The sequence below is a fragment of the Nycticebus coucang genome, chromosome 13, assembly GCF_027406575.1.
Source record: "Nycticebus coucang isolate mNycCou1 chromosome 13, mNycCou1.pri, whole genome shotgun sequence".
Taxonomy (NCBI): Eukaryota; Metazoa; Chordata; class Mammalia; order Primates; family Lorisidae; genus Nycticebus; species Nycticebus coucang.
The window spans coordinates 45,669,154-45,688,246 of record NC_069792.1 but is presented as its reverse complement, the minus strand read 5'-3'; positions in this window follow the sequence as shown (position 1 = coordinate 45,688,246).

Sequence of the window (19,093 nt, the reverse complement as noted above, 5' to 3'; positions counted from 1 at the left end):
CAGGTCAGACTGGTTTTGTTTTTGTTGTTATAAATATACTACAGAATTTTAGGGAAGAAAGAGATGAAACATAATCTAACATAATCCCATTTTTCAGGGGAGGAAATTGAAGTCAAGTGTTTAAGTCCTATCGAGGCTACTGACCTGGGGAGAAGTGAACAGGTGCTACCACAGTGCCCTAGAACAATAGATAGACCCTGCATTGTCAAGAAAGTGCTGACAAAAGAAAAGAATGTTCCCAAACTGTATTTTAATTACTCATCACTGTACTTCTCTGGGAACAAAGAAGCAGAAACAGATTCCTTGAAGAAGAGCGCCCTTTGATCAGGGAAGTGCTCTTCCATGGCAGAGCATTGACTAAACTAACCCTTTAGCTCACCCCTTATGCAAGACTGGAGGAAGCCATTAATAGGATACTCCCACCGTCAGAGGGCACATCATTGTTACTTAAACAATTAACTTAGAAAAATACCAACACGCTGTATCAAAATCTTATACAACCTTTGAAAAAGACAGATACTCTGCCAGACTACATCAAAGCATACATGGATGCCTCACCAACTATAATCCAAAGTATGGCTTATGCTACAGCAATGCAAAATCAGAAATTCAGCACCTATGTTAAAAACTCCTTTAATAAAGGAGGCAAGAGACAAAAATCCCCTGCTAACACTTACTACAATTGTGGCAAGCCAGAACATATGCAGAAGGACTGTAAACAGTCCCATGCCAATAAGCCGAGGAGGGAACCGCCCGGCTTATGCCCTCGTTGTAAAAAGGGGCGACATTGGAAAAATGAATGTAAATCAAAGTTTCGTAAGGATGGAACCCCCTTGAATAATGACAAGGGTGACTCAGATCCTGAGGAACAAAAAATGAGAAAATCAAAAAACTAGACAGGGGGCGTTCTCCCAGCCCTGACCCCAAGAGAGATCGTGCTGCACTGCAGGGCACGCAGCAACCGTCCACTTTAAATCCTCAGGCACCTGAATTCACTATTCATAATCTCCAAAGAGGCACACCTGGAAGTGCAGGTTTAGATTTAGCAAGTGAAAAGGATGTCTTACTATCCAAATGGGACGGTGTTACTTTAATCCCCACTGCAGTGAAAGGGCAACTTTTGCCTGGAACGGTTGGAATTATAATTGGTAGAAGTTCAAATTATACTAAAAACTTTGAAGTCATCCCAGGAGTAGTTGACTCAGACACCCAAAATACTATCAAAATAATGGTTAGGGCATTAGTAGAGACTACACAAATTCACAAAGGACAAAGAATTGCCCAATTATTGTTATTACCATATGTCCCTTTACCCAATCCTCATTTGAAGACAGCTAGGGAACAAGGTCAGTTCGGCTCCACTGATTATGTGGCTCTGGTACGTGATTTAAATGAAAGACCATTTCAAAAGGTGAAATTGAATGGAAAGACATTTAAAGGTTTAATGGACACAGGAGCAGACAAAACCTGTATTGCAACTTCTGAATGGCCTCAGTCCTGGCCAGTACACAGAACCAGTTCTTCTTTAATTGGTCTTGGCTCAGCTTCAAGAGTTATGCAAAGTTCAGCTTACCTCTCATGGGAGTTTGAGGGAAAAACAGATGTTATTCAACCATATGTATTACCTTCCCTACCTTTTACTTTGTGGGGCAAAGACATCTTGAGCTCTATGGATCTTAAATTAGTTACTGCTGATCATTTAAATGACCAGCATTTTATATAGGGGCCACTGCAGAAAATTATGCAACTAAAATAATTTGGTTAACAAATACACCTGTCTGGGTTAGTCAGTGGCCCCTTACAAAAGAAAAATTACAGGTGTTACAAACTTTAGTTCAAGACCAGGTGGACAAAGGTCATCTAGAAGAATCCACCAGCCCATGGAACACGCCCGTGTTCGTAATAAAGAAAAAATCTGGAAAATGGAGACTATTACAAAATTTAAGGGCAATCAATACAATAATGGAGAACATGAGAGCTTTACAACCCAGACTCCCATCCCCTGTTGCTGTTCCCATTTAAATGTTAATTCTAAAAATCATACTCCGGCGTTTATACACTGGCAGCCAAAAACAAAAACTGTTTTACCGAGAGTTCTTTGGAAAAACTTATTATCAAGGTCATGGAAAGGACCAGATGTCCTCATAACTTCGGGACGAGGGTATGCTTGTGTTTTTCCACAGGATGCGAAATCGCCCATCTAGATTCCAGACCGGCTGGTCAAGCCAACTCCTCCGGAAAAGACAACGCAGAAGGAGGTGCCAGCAGCCGCTGCAGGATCTCACCCGCCGCTTGGAGAAAATGAAAGTGCACTCGCCGATAGCGAACAAAATCACCTGGACGCAAGTTAAAACTCTTACTCAACAAACCAAACAACTACTACTTTCTCAGGGAAAATCCCTGACTCCTTGCATGTATTTTATAGCTTTCTTAACTCTCATTTCAAGTCCCAAAGTGGAAAGCACCGCCTACTGGGCATATGTTCCCAATCCACCTTTGCTACATCCTGTAGGCTGGCTTGATCAGGAATCGGTTAAAATATTAACCAATGACACTCTCCGTCTAGGAGGTTTTCAAGATTCAGAATCGCGGGGCCACGCTTCCTCTTTCATTAACTTTACAGGTAGAGCAGACTCGCTCCCCATTTGTCTTTCCCTCAAGGGACAAGCACCGCCATTCTGCCTGAAAACCAGCTTCAGAGTATTTCTGACGGATGCTCCTGATCCCAATGACCCTGGTAAGCGTTATGTATGAAAATATCAATTACAAACCTTAGGATATTTAAACTTTAATGAAACTTTTGAAGAAGTAACTACTTTACCTATCCCCAATTGCAGAAAAAAATATAGAAATATAAATCAATTTTGAGACTCATCATTAACTAAAACTCCCGTCTGACTGACATGTAATTTTGCTAGAGCAGCCAATCAACATGTCCCAGTAAACTCTAAACTAACCATTTAGGACTATTCTGCTTCTTCAAGAGAAGGAAAATATGATCAATATTTAAAAGACAATAGTATAAAATTTCATAGATATAGATGGTCATCTTTTCCCCCACAAAAAATTAAGCGTTAGTATTCACCTGGTTTAATGGAACCCATATGGGTTGCACAAAGCCAGAACAAAACTCAAATTCATTATGATTTATTTAGACTAGTTGCAGCCTCAAATATAATTTTAGAAAAAAAACCAGACATGACGGGGCCTGCTGCTATACCTGTTAGGGTGTGTGTAGAATATCCCTATGCATTGCTATTGACATCTTCAAGTCATTTAAGTATAACTAAACATAGAAATTCCTATAAAGTAACCTGTATGTCTTGTAAAATAACTAATTATATTACTTCCTTTGATACACTACTTGATCCTCAACTAAATGTTATGTTAATTGTAAAAAGACCTTCTTATGTGATGTTACCTGTAAACTTACAAGATAATCCATAGTATGACAATGCAGCACTACAAGTTTTACAAACACTTAACGATTTAATGAGACCTAAAAGATTTGTAACCACCTTAATTTTAGACATTGCAGCTTTAATTTCTATAATCACTACCTTTACAGTTGCCACCACAACCTTAGTACAACAAGTACATACTGCACATTATGTTAATACTCTTAGTAGTAATGTAACCCTTACTTTAATGACACAAACTAGTATTGATTATAAACTTGAGGCAAAATTAAATATATTAGAAGAAGTAGTTTTAACATTAAAACAGGATATTAAAAATATACAACAAAAATTACAAACCAAATGCCATTCTACTTTCCAAGCTATTTACATTACACCATTACCTTACAATATATCCGAACCTTAAAATAAAATGCAAGCTCATTTACAAGGAGTATGGAAAGATAATGATATAACACATAATTTGAGCCTTCTTCGACAAAACATCACAACTATGAATCAAGCCCACTTGCCAACAACTTCCCTTCACACATTAACTGAATCACTAAGCAATAGCTTTAAAGCATTCAATCCTCTTGATTAGATCCAATACTTTGTGTTTATAGCAATAATAGGATATCTGTTACTTCTTACTGTTCTACTGTTACCTTGTCTCATTCGTTATCTTTTTACATCTATAACTTCCATTCGCCAAAAAGTCTTCGAGCTGCTGTTTAATAATAAAAAAGGGGGAAATGCCGCGCCCACGGCATTACCGCCGAAGCAAGGCGGCGCTAACCACGTTTAGAACGCCGGTAAGGAGGCTTGTGCTCCACGGAGCTTCGCCCCCAGCGACCCCTGCACAAACGGCATCAGAAACGGTGCTCTACGTGCCAAGTCACCCGCAAGAGCTTGAACGACCGTGACAATCTTTAAAATTTATCACTTTGTTTTTCTTTAGCATAAGTCTGTATATTCTGATACTAATCACAATGTGCTTTCTCAGGGCTGAACCCATTGCACTGCAGGATGAGATAAGGCACGAGCTTACTAAACTCAATACCGCCTATAAGTCAAACACTAAGACGTTTAAGTAATAAATACCTTCACAGTAAATACCAATGATTTCAAACAATGTATAGATATTTTATTAAAAGAAAAATCATTTATAACTAGAATAAACAATAATCCTATACAAATCAAAATAGTACAATCATGCAAAGGCAGGAAAAACAGGATAAACAAAAAAATAAAAAATTATGCCAGCCTTCCCTTTATCTTAAGCAGTTAGCAAAAAAATACAAACCTTGTTATCTCTGGAAAGAGGAAGAAACAAACAACTTCACAACCATGCTGAGACCAACTCTTTTATAGTGAGTTAAACTTTGTACTGTTTAGTCTGAACATGCTTTTAACTATTATCAACAAAAGGCAGAGCAATTGAATTGTTGTTGAAAATGTCTTACCTAAACATGAAAAACTACAAACATAAAGGAAAAATCTGTACATCTAAGTAAATAATTGTAACTCTCCCACTAACTCAAAATAACTCTTGTGTATAACACCCCCTGCCTGTAAAAAAAAGTATATAAATACTTGCATGCCTGCACAGTAAAGTTACAGCTGCATACTCCAACCCGTAGTATGTCAGACTGTCATTCCTGCACCGACCTCTCAACCTTCCTCGCTCCTTCTCCCTACTCTCCCTCGAACTGAAGCCCACCAACTGGGTGGTCCGTAGCACTTCCAGAATAGGAATTGATATTTTTTAAGAAATGATAAATGCTATTAAATGAATTGGTGCCATGTGCCTGTAGTCCCAGCTACTTGGAAGGCTGAGGCAGGAGGATCACTGGAGCCCATGATTTCTAGGCTGCAGTGAGTTATGACTGAGTCACTGCACTCCAGCCTTGGTGATAGAGTGAGACACCCTTAGAGAAGAAAGAAATAAAGAAAACAATGAAGTTAAATTCTTAACAATTTCTAGCAAATGACAGTATTAAAGATATTGGGTTTTAGATTATGAATACACTTTTACATCAATCACCAAATATACTGTGTGATACAAAAAGTTCCAGGACATAAAATTATAATCTCACTTTTCAAAAACTCTACTATTGAAGCACTTCCACTTAGTGTCTGTCTATCTCTGATTCTTTGTTTCTCTATCTCTTTTTCTACACATTTGAGATCTGACAATTAAATTTGTGAACGTATCCTAGAAAAACTGCTATGTACTTTATTGCTAAATGTCCCGATGGTCACCTTTGAAGTACTTCTTCCCTTGGGAAGCTATGCATTGACATCAATGCCTAGTTCACTCTTCAAAGCAGTTTTGGAACTCTTTTTCTGGAATGGCCATCATTCTATTACCCGTGATGTCCTGAATGTCATCAAAATGTCTTCCTTTAAATATTTTCTTTATCTTTGGGTAAAGAAAAAAAGTCATCGATGGCTGGATCAGATGAATAGGGAAAATGTCACCGATGGCCAGATCAGCTGAGCAAGGAGAGTATTCCGATACAGTAATTTGTTTACTAGCTAAAACTTGTCACAGACAGTGCTAGGTGAACTGGTACATTTTTGTAATGCAAGAACCATGAATTGTTGACCAAGATTTTCCTGTTTCTCTGTTGATGTTTACTTGGTCTGTTATGCTTCTTATTGTCAACTGATGATTTTGCCTCACAATTTGATAAATTTTTGCAATGTTTTCATCAGTTCTTCTGGTTATTTGCATCCTGATCTCTCTTCATTAGTGACACTTTCTCTCCCCTCGGAAAAACATTTAATCCATTTATACACTTCGTGGCATTATCTCTATGAACTTGGACTAACATATTCCTGATTTCACTTCCACTCTTGCCAAGTTTAAGAAGAAATTTACCAGGCTGAGCATGGTGGCTCACGACTATAATCCTAACATATCGAAGGCCAAGGCAGGAGGACTGCTTGAGCTCAGGAGTTTGAAACTAGCTTGAACAAGAGTGAAATCCAATTTGTGGTTAAAATAGAAAAAATAATTGTAGCACATGCTACTGTAGTCCTAGCTACTCAGAGGGCTGAGGTAAGAGGATCACTTAAGTCCAAGAGTTTGAGATTGCTATGAGCTATGATGACACCATGGCACTCTACTCAGGACAACAGAGTGAAATTCTGTCACAAAACAAATTTACAAATGTTTATTCATTGCTCTAATTCAAGCTTTGATATTTTTGCCATGGCACACAAAAGCATGCAACAACAATAATGAATGTGACTCAGCAAGAAACTGCCCTAGGTCAACTTGAACATAGCTGTGAGACAGTGATATCAACAGTTCTGAAGTTGTATATCTTACCAAGTTGTTTGTACAGTGCTGCCAAAATAAGCACGTGGTGGCTCGTTTGTGCCCCTAACTGTCAGACCTGGTACATGCACACTACATGGTTGCACACACACCCCTGTATTGCCTGAGGTCAGGAGTAGGTAGGGCAAATGCTGTATATAGGTGAAGACATATGAGGTTCGGTTCAGCTAGAAAGAAGCCTCTTAGGCCTTTTCAGTATTTTCTCTCTGTGTCACATGGTCTCCAGAATCAACAAAAGACACTTTTGTTTTCTTTGCTTTAGTTGACTTGACAACAGCAGTTTGTAGCTCTATGTAAGAAAACATAATTGTCTACCTGGTGTTATTGAAAAGAGATCCATTTTTTCCAGATGACAGAATTCTACCATTAATAATTCATCCATTTTATATTTGTTCTTAATTTTTTTCATTTTCTTTAATTTTCTTTTAATTAAGTGGTACACTTTGGAAGCTAAAAATTTTTTTTCAATATCTTTATGTGAATGAATTTGCATGCTTCATTTCTTTTTTTTTAGTAAGATAAAGAAATAGAGAGATATCATGACTTCCATTTTATCTCATAATTATAATTTTTAATATCCATAAATTATTTGAGTTACTATACAGCTTTATAATTTACTTGCATTTTTCTCTGTCACTGAATATTTTTTGATTGGAAAAATCATTTTAATAGCTCTATCAGTGATTTTTAGAATCACATTATTTGATCAATGCAGCAAATCAGTTGCTATGTAATGTTTTGATCAGTATGGAAAGAATTTTTCTTAGATTTTCATTAATAGTAAGAATTTTCTTGTGAATACGTATAGTCCTTATAACAACTTTCATTTGTGAAGATCAGTGTAATGAGATTATGAAGCATTTAAAGCCACCACAATCTCATTTGATTCTCAAGTTAACCTCATGGGGTGAGAAGGAATTAGTATCAGCAAGTGCAAACTGAGGAAGCAGGCCCAGAAAAGCAAGAATACATCTACAGCAAAAAGTAGTGGCAAGAAGAAACTTGGACTTCTAATCAGGCCTGGTGGCTCACGCCTGTAATCCTAGCACTCTGGGAGGCTGTGGTGGGTGGATTGCTTGAGGTCAGGAGTTGGAGACCAGCCTAAGGAAGGGACAGACCTTGTCTCTACTAAATACAGGGGAAAAAAATAAAATAGCTGAGCACTGTGTGGAGTGCCTGTAGTCTCAGCTACTCAGGAGGCTGAGGCAAGAGGATCTCTAGAACCCAGGAGTTTGAGATTGCTATGAGCTATGATGCCCCTGAACTCTACCAGGGTGACAGTGTGAATCTCTCACCAGTAATTAAAAAAAAAAAAATTCTGACTTCTAGTTAGTGGTTCTTAAGATGTTGTGGGTTAATTACTGACACCTTTGCATTTCTGATGAAAACTATACCATAGGCTGCACACAACAAAAACTGTCAAGGAATTATAAAACATTCATTAATTCTATATAAAATGAGAACCAGAGTGACTCGAAAGAGGATACAGGGCTCAAAAACTTCAGTGAAAATGCTCACTACCAAAGACAGTACATTTTGTGAATAAATGTCGTAGACAGTGCTAAGGCAGCTCTGCAGAGCAGACCCCACTTCTGAAACATGAAGTTAAATTAAGAGTGAGGAGTCTTTCTCATATGCAGTAGGCTGAAATAATTCTACACTATGGCTTTCTTCATATTGGTTACATAGAGACCTCTGAAAAGAATAAGAGCAAGCCCATTCTGTTAATAAGTTAGTGATTATTACCAGAAAAATCATCATCATTGACAATCTGACACTTAAATACCCTGCTTTCTCTTATACTCAGCATTCATCTTCAACAGCAGATAGCATTAGGATCTTATTATATGAGTGGTGTACAGCTTTAACATTTTACTTATTGCTACTATTTTGAAATAACGTAATAGTTCATTATATTTTTTATCCTATCATTGACCCTGTTCTTGCTATATACAGGTTTTAAAAAGTAGAAAAAATATATTATTTATATTACTTTTAGGAATGCAGTTTCTTTGTTTAATTTGATATTGTTTAGGACCCAAATGTCATGCTACAATTTTTTTTTTGTCCATTTCCTAGATACAATTTTGCATTTAATCTACTTGACAGTTTTTCCCTCTCTTTTTTTCAAGAGTAGGGTCTCCAGGTATTTTTTTTATTATCTATAATTTATTTGCCTATTTGACACTACTATAAATATAAAGTAATTGCATAATTGCTAACCAATACATCATTGAGAAATTTACCAGTTCAGGTGCTTTTTTTTTTTTTTTTTTTTTTTCAAATCCAAAGTTACTTAATTTCACTTCTTTCTTCCCTAACACATCTTGTGGGCTTATGTTATTCATTTACAAAACAATTAAATTCATTTGTCAGAGACAGCATTCCATCTTGGGTTTCCTCTATATTTTGGTTGATTTAAGAAATTTACGTATGGTAAAAATTTACTTTTTGTGGTATACAATTCCATGAAATTTAACAAATGTTTAGAATCATATATAACCGTTTATTTTAAAATTCCTTTGTAGTTTTCTTTGCCTTCTACTTCTCAAGTCTCAGGCAATTATTGATCTCCTTGCCCATCTTTATAGTTTTGCCTTTTGTAGAAATCATATAAATGCAATTATATGGTATGTAGTTTTTCCTAATAAAATACATGTAAGGTTCATCTCTGATATTTCTTGAATCAATAGGGTTTAATTTCTTTCCTTTTTAATGCTGAGTAGTATTCCATTGTATGACTATAACCCAATTTATTTAGCTATTCACCCTAAAAGATAAAGGTAATCTGGGATCCTTTAATACCATTTTTGGTTGCTTTATTATAAAGCAACTATAAATAGTCACATAGTGGTTTTTGTATGAATATAAGTTTTAATTTTTCTAAGGTAAATACCTACAAATATTATCTAGTAGCATTGTTGGGTCATATTATACGTGAATATTTAACTTTAGAAGAGACATTCCAAAATGTTTTTCAAAGTGGATGAACTACTTTACACTCCCACTGGCATTTCTGAGCTTGTTCCTTGGTCTGCATTCTCACCAGCACTTACTATCATCAGGTACTTTTTGCCATTGTAATAGGTATGCAGTGGTCAGGAATATTAATAGATTAAATCTGTATGTCTTTCTGTGGCTGTATCAAGATAAATTCTTCTGCTGGTAAAATGTGTTTGGAAAAATTTCCTGTGTTTTTGTTGCCTGTTTATTTTTTACAAGTGTAACCTATCTTAAATATGTAATAGGCAAGTTATCACATGTATATAGAATCCATTAGCTTGAGAATACAGTCATGAAAATCAACTGAGAAAAAGAATGTGAATTACTGTACATTGAGAAGGGTTATCCAAATAAATAATTATTATTCCAACTGTTCATTCTCTTTTAATATTTTTATGAACTGGAGTCATCTGGGAAAATGTGACCTACCTGAGACTGTTGTTTAATCAGAGTCAACAGGGAGAGTAAGGTAAGTGTCTTAAATGTCTAGCATGTTATGTTTGAGAACTTCCTGTATCAAAATTTCTTGTGTTGTAAGAGACAATATGCAAATAGACAATGGTCAGATTGTATATAAAATTATAACCCTGCCCCACAATCTGCAGCAGCTGTCCAGGAAGCCAATCTACTCTAGACAGTAACCAGTCCAGGAAGTTAGACTATTGTCTGTATCTAATAGTCAGGAAGCCAAACAGTAACACCTGTAATATCAGCTCCAAATGACGAAGACTTGAATAGCTAACAGCATCCCTGATTTTTGCCCCACTTCCAAGTTAGGACCAATTATAAAAAGCCAGATATGCTCCTCTAACCACTCACACAGGAGGCTCTGCTCATGTTGTTGGCCCTGGTGCAGTGTCCCCACGGTGACAGCCTGCAGTAGGGGCATATCTGAAACCTTTCCCTTTTCCCCCTATAGGGCTTTTCCTCTCCTGGCCTGCCTTTGAGTCTCTGCCAAATGCAATTGGCTTCCTTGCTGTAGAAGCTCTGAATAAATAGCTTTTGCTCATTTTCATTTGGGTGTTCTTCATTTATTTTCACAGATGCATTTTAAAAATTTATATTTCTAGGCCTTACTCCAGACCTACTGAATCAGAATTTCTGAAGAAGCCCAGAAGTCTGTATTTAAAAAAAAACTCCTAGGGTTGGTTATTCTTATGCACATGGAAATTGAGAACTGCTGCCCCTACTGACAACTCCGCAGAACTTCTTTCTAATTTCTTTATTTAATATCCCCACAAACATTCGGATGATAATATAGATATTTGCATCTGATTGGAGAGTATGAAAAAGCTTAGGAATGTTAGCTAACAGGTAATATAACAGATGTCAGACTCAAAATGAGTTTTGACATAAATATGTGGAAACATAGACTAAAAGTAAGAAAATAAGCTCTAATAGGAATTTGTATGATATTGTTTTAAATTTTATTTATGTATATCTGTGTATACTTCTGTATAAACAGAAACTGGACAATTATCGATTAATGGCCCTTTACATGAAAATGATCTATTGGAGTGAGTAGTGACAATATGAACTTTAAAATTTTTGTGTAATGAATAAATTTATAATGCAAAATAGGTTAAGAATGTTAATAATTTCATAATATTCTGTGCTTATTAGACTATCTGTAATAGAATATTGAGCCCTAGGCTTCACATTTTAAAAAGAACCAGAATATCTAAGGTATCTAAAGAATAGTGCTCAAAATATCTCAAATAACTGAGAATATTTAGTTACTCTTTTGCCAAATGTTAGCTGAGGTTTAAACTTCTGATATGTTATTCTCAACTTAGACCTTAGCATTCATATCAATTGTCCATTTTTTTGACACTATTGATAACCACCTTCCTAAGATGATTATGCCTAAATGCTATCCTCAAGAGAGTTTAAAAAGAATTTTTTATAGTCATCTAAGTCCACAGGGGACACAAACACATAAAAAATTGTAATGTGCAATTTTAATGTAAAAACATACAGGATTTTATCATGTTGACAGCAGGAGACTTGAACTGGAGTCTGTTACAGCTCTGACACTCTTCTCCCAACAGCCAAATGATCTCACTATAGAGGGTTTGGATTTTCAAACTCGTCTGCTTCTCCAAGGTTAAAAAAAAATTTACAGCCTGCTATTTGGTTTTCATTTTATTTCACTCTCTCCATTCATGCATTTATTCATTTTTGCTCCTGTTTGACAAATGCAGAGCACTTCCAATTGTGTGTGTTATACAATGGATAGCAGGCTATAGACCTGAAGAGGACTGTGATCTCACCAGGGAGGCAAAATTTTCAAACATATGACTGACACATGATGATGGCAGGAACTCTTCACATGTACAGTGTCCTTATCTGTTCTCTGTCCTTAGTATAACCCTGCACCATCCAATGTGGTAACCTAGCTACATGTGGCTACTGAGCACTTGAAATGTGGCTAGTTCAGATTGAGATGTGCTATAAGCACCAGATTTTAAAGATTTAGTACAAAATAAGAATGTAAAGTATGTAATTAATATTTGTATATTGCTTGCATGTTGAAATTACAGTATTTTGGATATATTGGGTTAAAATAAAATATTATAAAATAACTTTCACTTTTTTTTTTTAATTCTTGAAATCTGGATACTATGAAATTCGAAATGCCAGATGTAGCACTTAACATTTCACTTTTAGTGACACTGCTTTAAGTCACCTTTTATGGTCATGAGCCCAGGCTCCAGTGTTAGACATATCCATGTTTGCATACCACCTCTGCTGTTTATTAGGGTAACTGTGACGTTTAAATGAGGGGATGGTAAGGATAACAAGTGGATGGTAAGGGATAACAAGGAAGCTAAAGCTCATTGAAACTTAACATAGTGCTTACTAAGTGCCATCCTCAACGGAATGCATTAAATACATTAATTCAATTAGTCTCACAACAATCCTACTAGGTAGTTATTATTTATTATTATTAGCTCCTCTTCGCAGATGAGATTATGTGGGTTTCCAGAAGCAAGATAGCTAACTAGAAGTAGCGGCCTGTGCCTCTTCTTCACAGAAGAACTTGAATATCTATTAAATACCCATACTTCAAATAGATCATCAGAGAAATAATGTTTGAATATTACAGAGAGGTGATGTGAGACACTGAGTGTAAATGAAAAAGAAGCTGGACTGTTTGCTCAGGTTTGCTGAGAGCCTTGAGCAGCTAGGCATGGACCTAGGGAAAGGGTAAGGAAGAGACCCTTGGGGTTCCACAGTTCTGCCCCAGACTTTTACAATGTTAGCTACAGAAGGACTTCTCAACACCCTCAGACATCCAGAGTGCAGGGAAAACCTCTGGGAGATCACACAGAGGCAATGCTGGAGCTAGTGTGGTTTTTGCTCCACAGACTTCCAAAGTCCAGGCACCTGTGTACAGAACAGTTGGAGAGCCCTTCTCCCCACTGCTCTGAGCCCTGCCCCCCTACCCCGAAGTGGTTGATGGTCTATTTCCAGGCCAGGAAGGAATATGGAAACCTGGAACCATAGCCAACATTATAGTAAACAGGAATCATTCTGATTCAGTGGGCTTCATATGTTAATTTCAAATAATAATTTCTTAGGGTTATAGTGCCATCTCTTTCTGAGGACAGATGTCTGAAAGCAAAAATGGTCCTGAAATAATTTCTCAAAGAAATCCAAGAAAAGGCTTTTAGGCCATAAGGGAGAGTTTCAGAGTTTTATAAAATATAAAAATTTAAACTCTGGGGCAATTCATTGCTTGTAATGGTTAAAAATATGTACTATGTAAACTTCTTACCAATAAAACTCTTTTCATCAATGGTAAGTTACAAATACTATTTCAAGGTGAGTAAGCCATTACATTGTTTTTTTTCTTTAGATCTGCAACTCTAATTGAAAGGTAAGAATCAATTCTATTAAAACACATAGATTTTCTATTTACTTTATTTTTTCAGTTATCACAGATTTCATCTCTATAAATGTCCAGCTCTATAAGAAATAAAAATAATAAACAGAAGTTTCCATCCTCCTTTATTAGGCCGCTTTTCTAACATCAAACACTGGTGTTTAATATATTTAAAGGACAGTCACAGCATAGAGGTTTAGCACAGAGACGGTGGGTTTTTAGTGGAAAGCTGCCTAATGGCACTGCAGTCTCAGAAAGAAAACACATTATGAATTAGTTATACTTTGGAATACTAAGCAATCCTTACAAAAGAATGAGGTTGCTCTGTGTGCACTGGCAAAGTAAGATTTTTCAAGACATTAAATTGAAAAACACACTTGTAAAGATGATTTATTTATGGAAAAAACCTCCAAAGATACATATGTATAAGTATGCACATATATATGCAAATATATAGACTAGGAATAGAATAAAAGGCTAAACACGCAGCATGAACAATGTAGAGGGATGGGTGTGTAGATACCGATATGAAGTACAGGGACTTCTGGATTTATTTCTGTACATATCTGTTTTTATTTGAAAATTTTTACAAGAGAATGTAATCATATATTACTGACATCAAATAATAAAAAATAATATTATCACTATCAATGAAAAAGTCTTTTTTCGATTTTCTTTTTTTTCTTTTTCTTTTTGTATAGGGTCTTATTTTGTCACCCAGACTACAGTGCAGTGGTGTCATCATAGCTCACTGCAACCCCAAATTCCTGGATTCAAAGCAGTCTTCTTGCCTCAGCCTCTCAAGTAGCTGAGACTACAGGCACCTGCCATGCCTGGCTTATTTTTGTATTTTTTGTAGAGATGGAGGTTTTCACTTTTCCTCAGGCTGGTCTCATGAACTCCTTGCTTCAAGCAATCCTCCAGCCTCACCCTCCCCAAATGTTAGGATTACAGGTATGCGCCACCATGCTTGACCCTTTCATTTTTTCTTTTTAAAGTTTTTCTTGTTTTAATAATCTTCATATCTGATTTTAGTTTAGGAAGGCAAAAACACACACACATAAAGAGCTCCTTTATATTTCTAGAAATTAAGGCTCTTATGGAAATCTTCATTAACCCCTTGGAAACTTGAGCATGCAGCTGTTTGGGGATGCATTCATCAATTGAACTTGCAGGGAAGGAAATTTCTGCTTGCATAGGAAACTGTGTATAAGAGGAAGAAATTTTTGTTTTAAATAAAAGGGTAGAAATTATTCTAGAAAGGATTTAAAAGGCTGGGCAGTTGGCACAACTGCACTGAATTTGGAAAAAAAAGTGAGGTTTAAAATATTGCTGACTGATGAGTTGTCTTGTCTTCTATTGGGTCCTGTGTCTTGACTTCACCACTCCCCTTCCACATACATGGAAGTTGTGTTTGTTTTCTTAGGAGAACGTAGACCTGGGAACTTAGACTTGTGTCTAAGACACAGAGACACACAGGGAGAACACTATGTGATGGTGGAGGAAGAGCTTGGCTTTTTTTCTTTATTATTTTTTTGAAACAGAGTCTTACTCTGTTGCCCTGGGTAGAGTGCCATAGCATTATAGATCACAGCAACCTCTAACTCCTAGGCTCAGGTGATCCTTTGCCTCACCCTTCTGGGTAGCTGGGACTACAGATGCCTGCTACCACACCTGACTGATTTTTCCATTTTTGGTAAAGACAGAGTCTCACTCTTGCTCAGGCTGGTCTTGAATTCCTGAGCTCAAGCAATCCACCTACCTCAGCCTCCCAGAGTGCTAGGATTACAGTCGTGAGCCACTGCACCTGGCCCAGAGTTTGGCTTGATACTTCTATAACCCAAAGAACATCAAGAATTGCCAGCATACCAGCAGTAGTTAGGAGAGAAGTATAAAACATATTCTCCAGTAGAGCCTCCAGATGCAACTAAATTACTGACAACTTGATTTTGGACATTTGGCCTCCAGAACTGTGAGAGAATAAAATTCTGCTGTTTTAGCCAGACAGTTGGGGTAATTTGTTATGAAAACCTCAGGAAACTAGTAAAAATCATAATACAAAATAATTCTAGACCACAGATGTTTTTTGAAATGTAAGACCAACTTTCCCAATGTCTGCCTGGCCATGTACTAATAACAGAGAGCACCCCATTGTGCCTTCTAATTACAAAAAAATTATAAAATACATTTCATCAGACACATGACTGGATTCTCTGCATAAGACCAGTGATGTAGTGAGAATGCTTTAGATCACTGTTTCTCGGTGTGGTCCTCAGAACAGCAGTGTCAGTGGCCTCCAGAATGTCATTAAATACACAAACTCTTGGCTCTTCCTTAACCTACTGAATCAGAAACTGAAGATAGGGCCTAGAAGTCTGTGGTTTAAAAAGCTCTCTAGGGAGCTCTGATGCATGCTAAAATTTGAGAACCACCTCCTTAGGAAATGACATATCTTTCTCCACGTTAACAGGTGGCTTGTAACTGATTTTCTTTCCTTTTGGCAGCAGACGCAATTTTGTCTTTCCCTGCCTGTCTTTTCTAAGGTATGGAACATACTAAGATTATATGGTGATCCAAGTTGAGCAGGAGAGGGCTCTCTATTGATTTTAATTCTTCCATGGACCAGGTACAACCTGAAGATTCTCTATCATATTTTCCTTTCATTTCTTTCCCCAGCCCTGGAAATCCTTGCACAGTGTTGGGATGTTAGACGGGGTGGAACTGTATGAATGTTTGGGTGTTTGCCAGTCTTTCCTAATGTTTGTTCAGTAACATCAAGTCTAAAGTTTATTGCCTGAGTTCAAATTCTGACTACTACATGCTAAATCTGTGACTCTAGGAAAGTCACTTAACTTCCTTATGCTTCAGTTGACTCTTCTAAAGAAACAGGAAAATAAGACATTTACCTAATAGGATATTGGAAGGATTAAATGGCTAATATACGTGAAAAATTTAGAACCATATCTATGAAGGCAATACTAAGTAACCTAGTTTATTAATGATATTTTTTGTTGTTTTTATCATGGTTATCATACTTTAAATATGAAACTACCTCTGATTCATCTATCTCAGAGTGATAGATGGTCTTTGGATTTTTATGGTTCTTAGTTAAGATATCAGAGTTTGGCTTTTAATTAAGTTGTTCTATGGGTTTTGTTCTATATTTCTACTGGATTATAAACTCTCTTTGAGCAGGGCTCACGTCTTATTCTTTTTGTACTGAGCATAAAAACACAGTAGAATTAGCTGAGTTCATTAATTCCTAACCATTGATATTTTGGTAATGCCTGTTTGGTGAAGATAAGATGGGTGTAGGATTAGAGGATGCAGTAGTTTACATTTTAAGCAAAAAGTAGCTTTCAGATCTCAGAATCACACCTGGCATCTTTTTTATATTTCAAGGTCTATTTTTTTTTTAAATAACCAGCAATAATTACAAGTCCACATTAGTAATACAATATATACTTACCTGGGTAACTACTTTTGCTACCAGTGAGCATTTTATTGTTTTTATCTCTTAAGTATGAACTACTCATATCGTTGCTGGAATTTCTTTCTACTGTAGGTCCTTCGTCTCAGAGAGTTGAAGAACGAACCCACAGACTACAGAGATCAGTGATAAGATGGGGTTTATTAGATAGAAAAATGATAGAGAAGAAAGAAAAGGTAACAGAGCCCCTGGCAGAGTGGGGGAGATGCAAGTGGAAATATCCCAGGAAGTCTTTTGTCTAGGAATTTTATGCTGTTATTATACTTGGCCAGGATTTGACAGACTTCAATGTTGATTAGCAACTGAATGAGGGTATTAACTAATGAATGCAGTTCCTCCAGCTCTGGGGAAAAGTGGCAGGAGGTCCAATCTAGAAAGGTTCTAGCTTACATGAAATCCTGGAAAAACGGCTTTTCTCCTGTCTTACTTATTTTCAAGGAGTGCAGTTTGGAGAGAAAAAGTCTGTTGGCATAGGCATGGAAAATGGGGGGGAGGGCAGTTCTTGTCTAACTGGGGGACACCCTGTATCAATACATTTTGATAGCCATTCACTAAGTCTTTAAAAACTTACATATACATTAATTGATTTCAGCTAGATCTGTCCATCAATTCTCATATTATATAAGTTCATTCAGATGCCAACATTAATGCACATGCTGCTATTGTCACAAGGGTCCTGTTTTACGTCAAAGGATTGGAGGACCACACATGCATGGCAATATCTTTTTTATTGTTTGGGATTCATTGAGGGTACAAAGAATTATAGGACAGTGCCTGTGGCTCAAAGGAGTAGGGTGCTGGCCCCATATACTGGAGGTGATGGGTTCAAACCCAGCCTCAGCCAAAAAAAAAAAAAAAAAACCTGCAAAAATAATTTTTGTTACCAAAAAGATAAAAAAAATTAAAAAAAAGAATTATACAGCTTATACTGACTGCATTTGTTAGGTAAAATTTCTCTTATAATTGTGTCCTGAACCCCAAGAGGTATGCCATACACCATGACCCGCAACCCCCTCATTCCTCTCCTCTTCTTGTTTCCTCATTCCTCTACTCCACCCTTTGTATTAGATCATCATCTACTGCCTTCATATTAGAATTGAATACATTGGATTCTTGCTTCTCCATTCTTGTGATGCTTTACTAAGAATGTGTTCCAACTCACCCAGGTTAATAAAAAAGATGTAAAGTCTCCATCTTTTTTAATGGCTGAGTAGTATTCCATGGCATAAATATCCTATAGCTTGTTAATCCATTCTTTGGTTGGTGGGCATTTAGGCTGTTTCCACATTTTGGCGATTATAAACTGAGCTGTGATGAACAGTCTAGTGCTCATGATAAAGGTCCTCATGATAAAATGATTTCTTTTCTTCTGGGTAGATGCTCAGTAATGGGATTGCAGGATCAAATGGGTGGTCTAATTTGAGTTCTTTGAGGATTCTCCATACTTTCAAAAGGGTTGTTTAGTTAGTCCCACTAGCAGTGTAAAAGTGTTCCCTTCTCTCCACATCCATGCCAGCATCTGCAACTTTGAGACGTTGTGATGTGGGCTATTCTCACTAAGGTTAGGTGATATCTCAGGGTGGTTTAAATTTGCATTTCTCTGACCATAGGGAAGATAAGCATTTTTTTGAAATGTTTGTTAGCCATTCATCTGTCTTCACCAAAGAAGGTTCTGGTCATAGCTCTTGCCCAGGGGTAGAGGGGATCATTTACTCTTTTGTTGTTGTTGTTGATTAATTTGTGTTCCCTGTAGATTCTAGTTATCAACCCTTTGTCCAATTCATAATATGCAAATATCTTTTCCCATTCTAAAGGTTATTTTCTTTAATTGTACAGAAGCTTTTCAGCTTAATTAAGTTCCATTTGTTAATTTTTGTTGTTGAGAGGGCCACTGAAGTCTTTGTCATAAAATTTTTCCCCAGTCCAACGTTGTGAAGAGTTTTCCCCACATTTTTAAAAAAGAT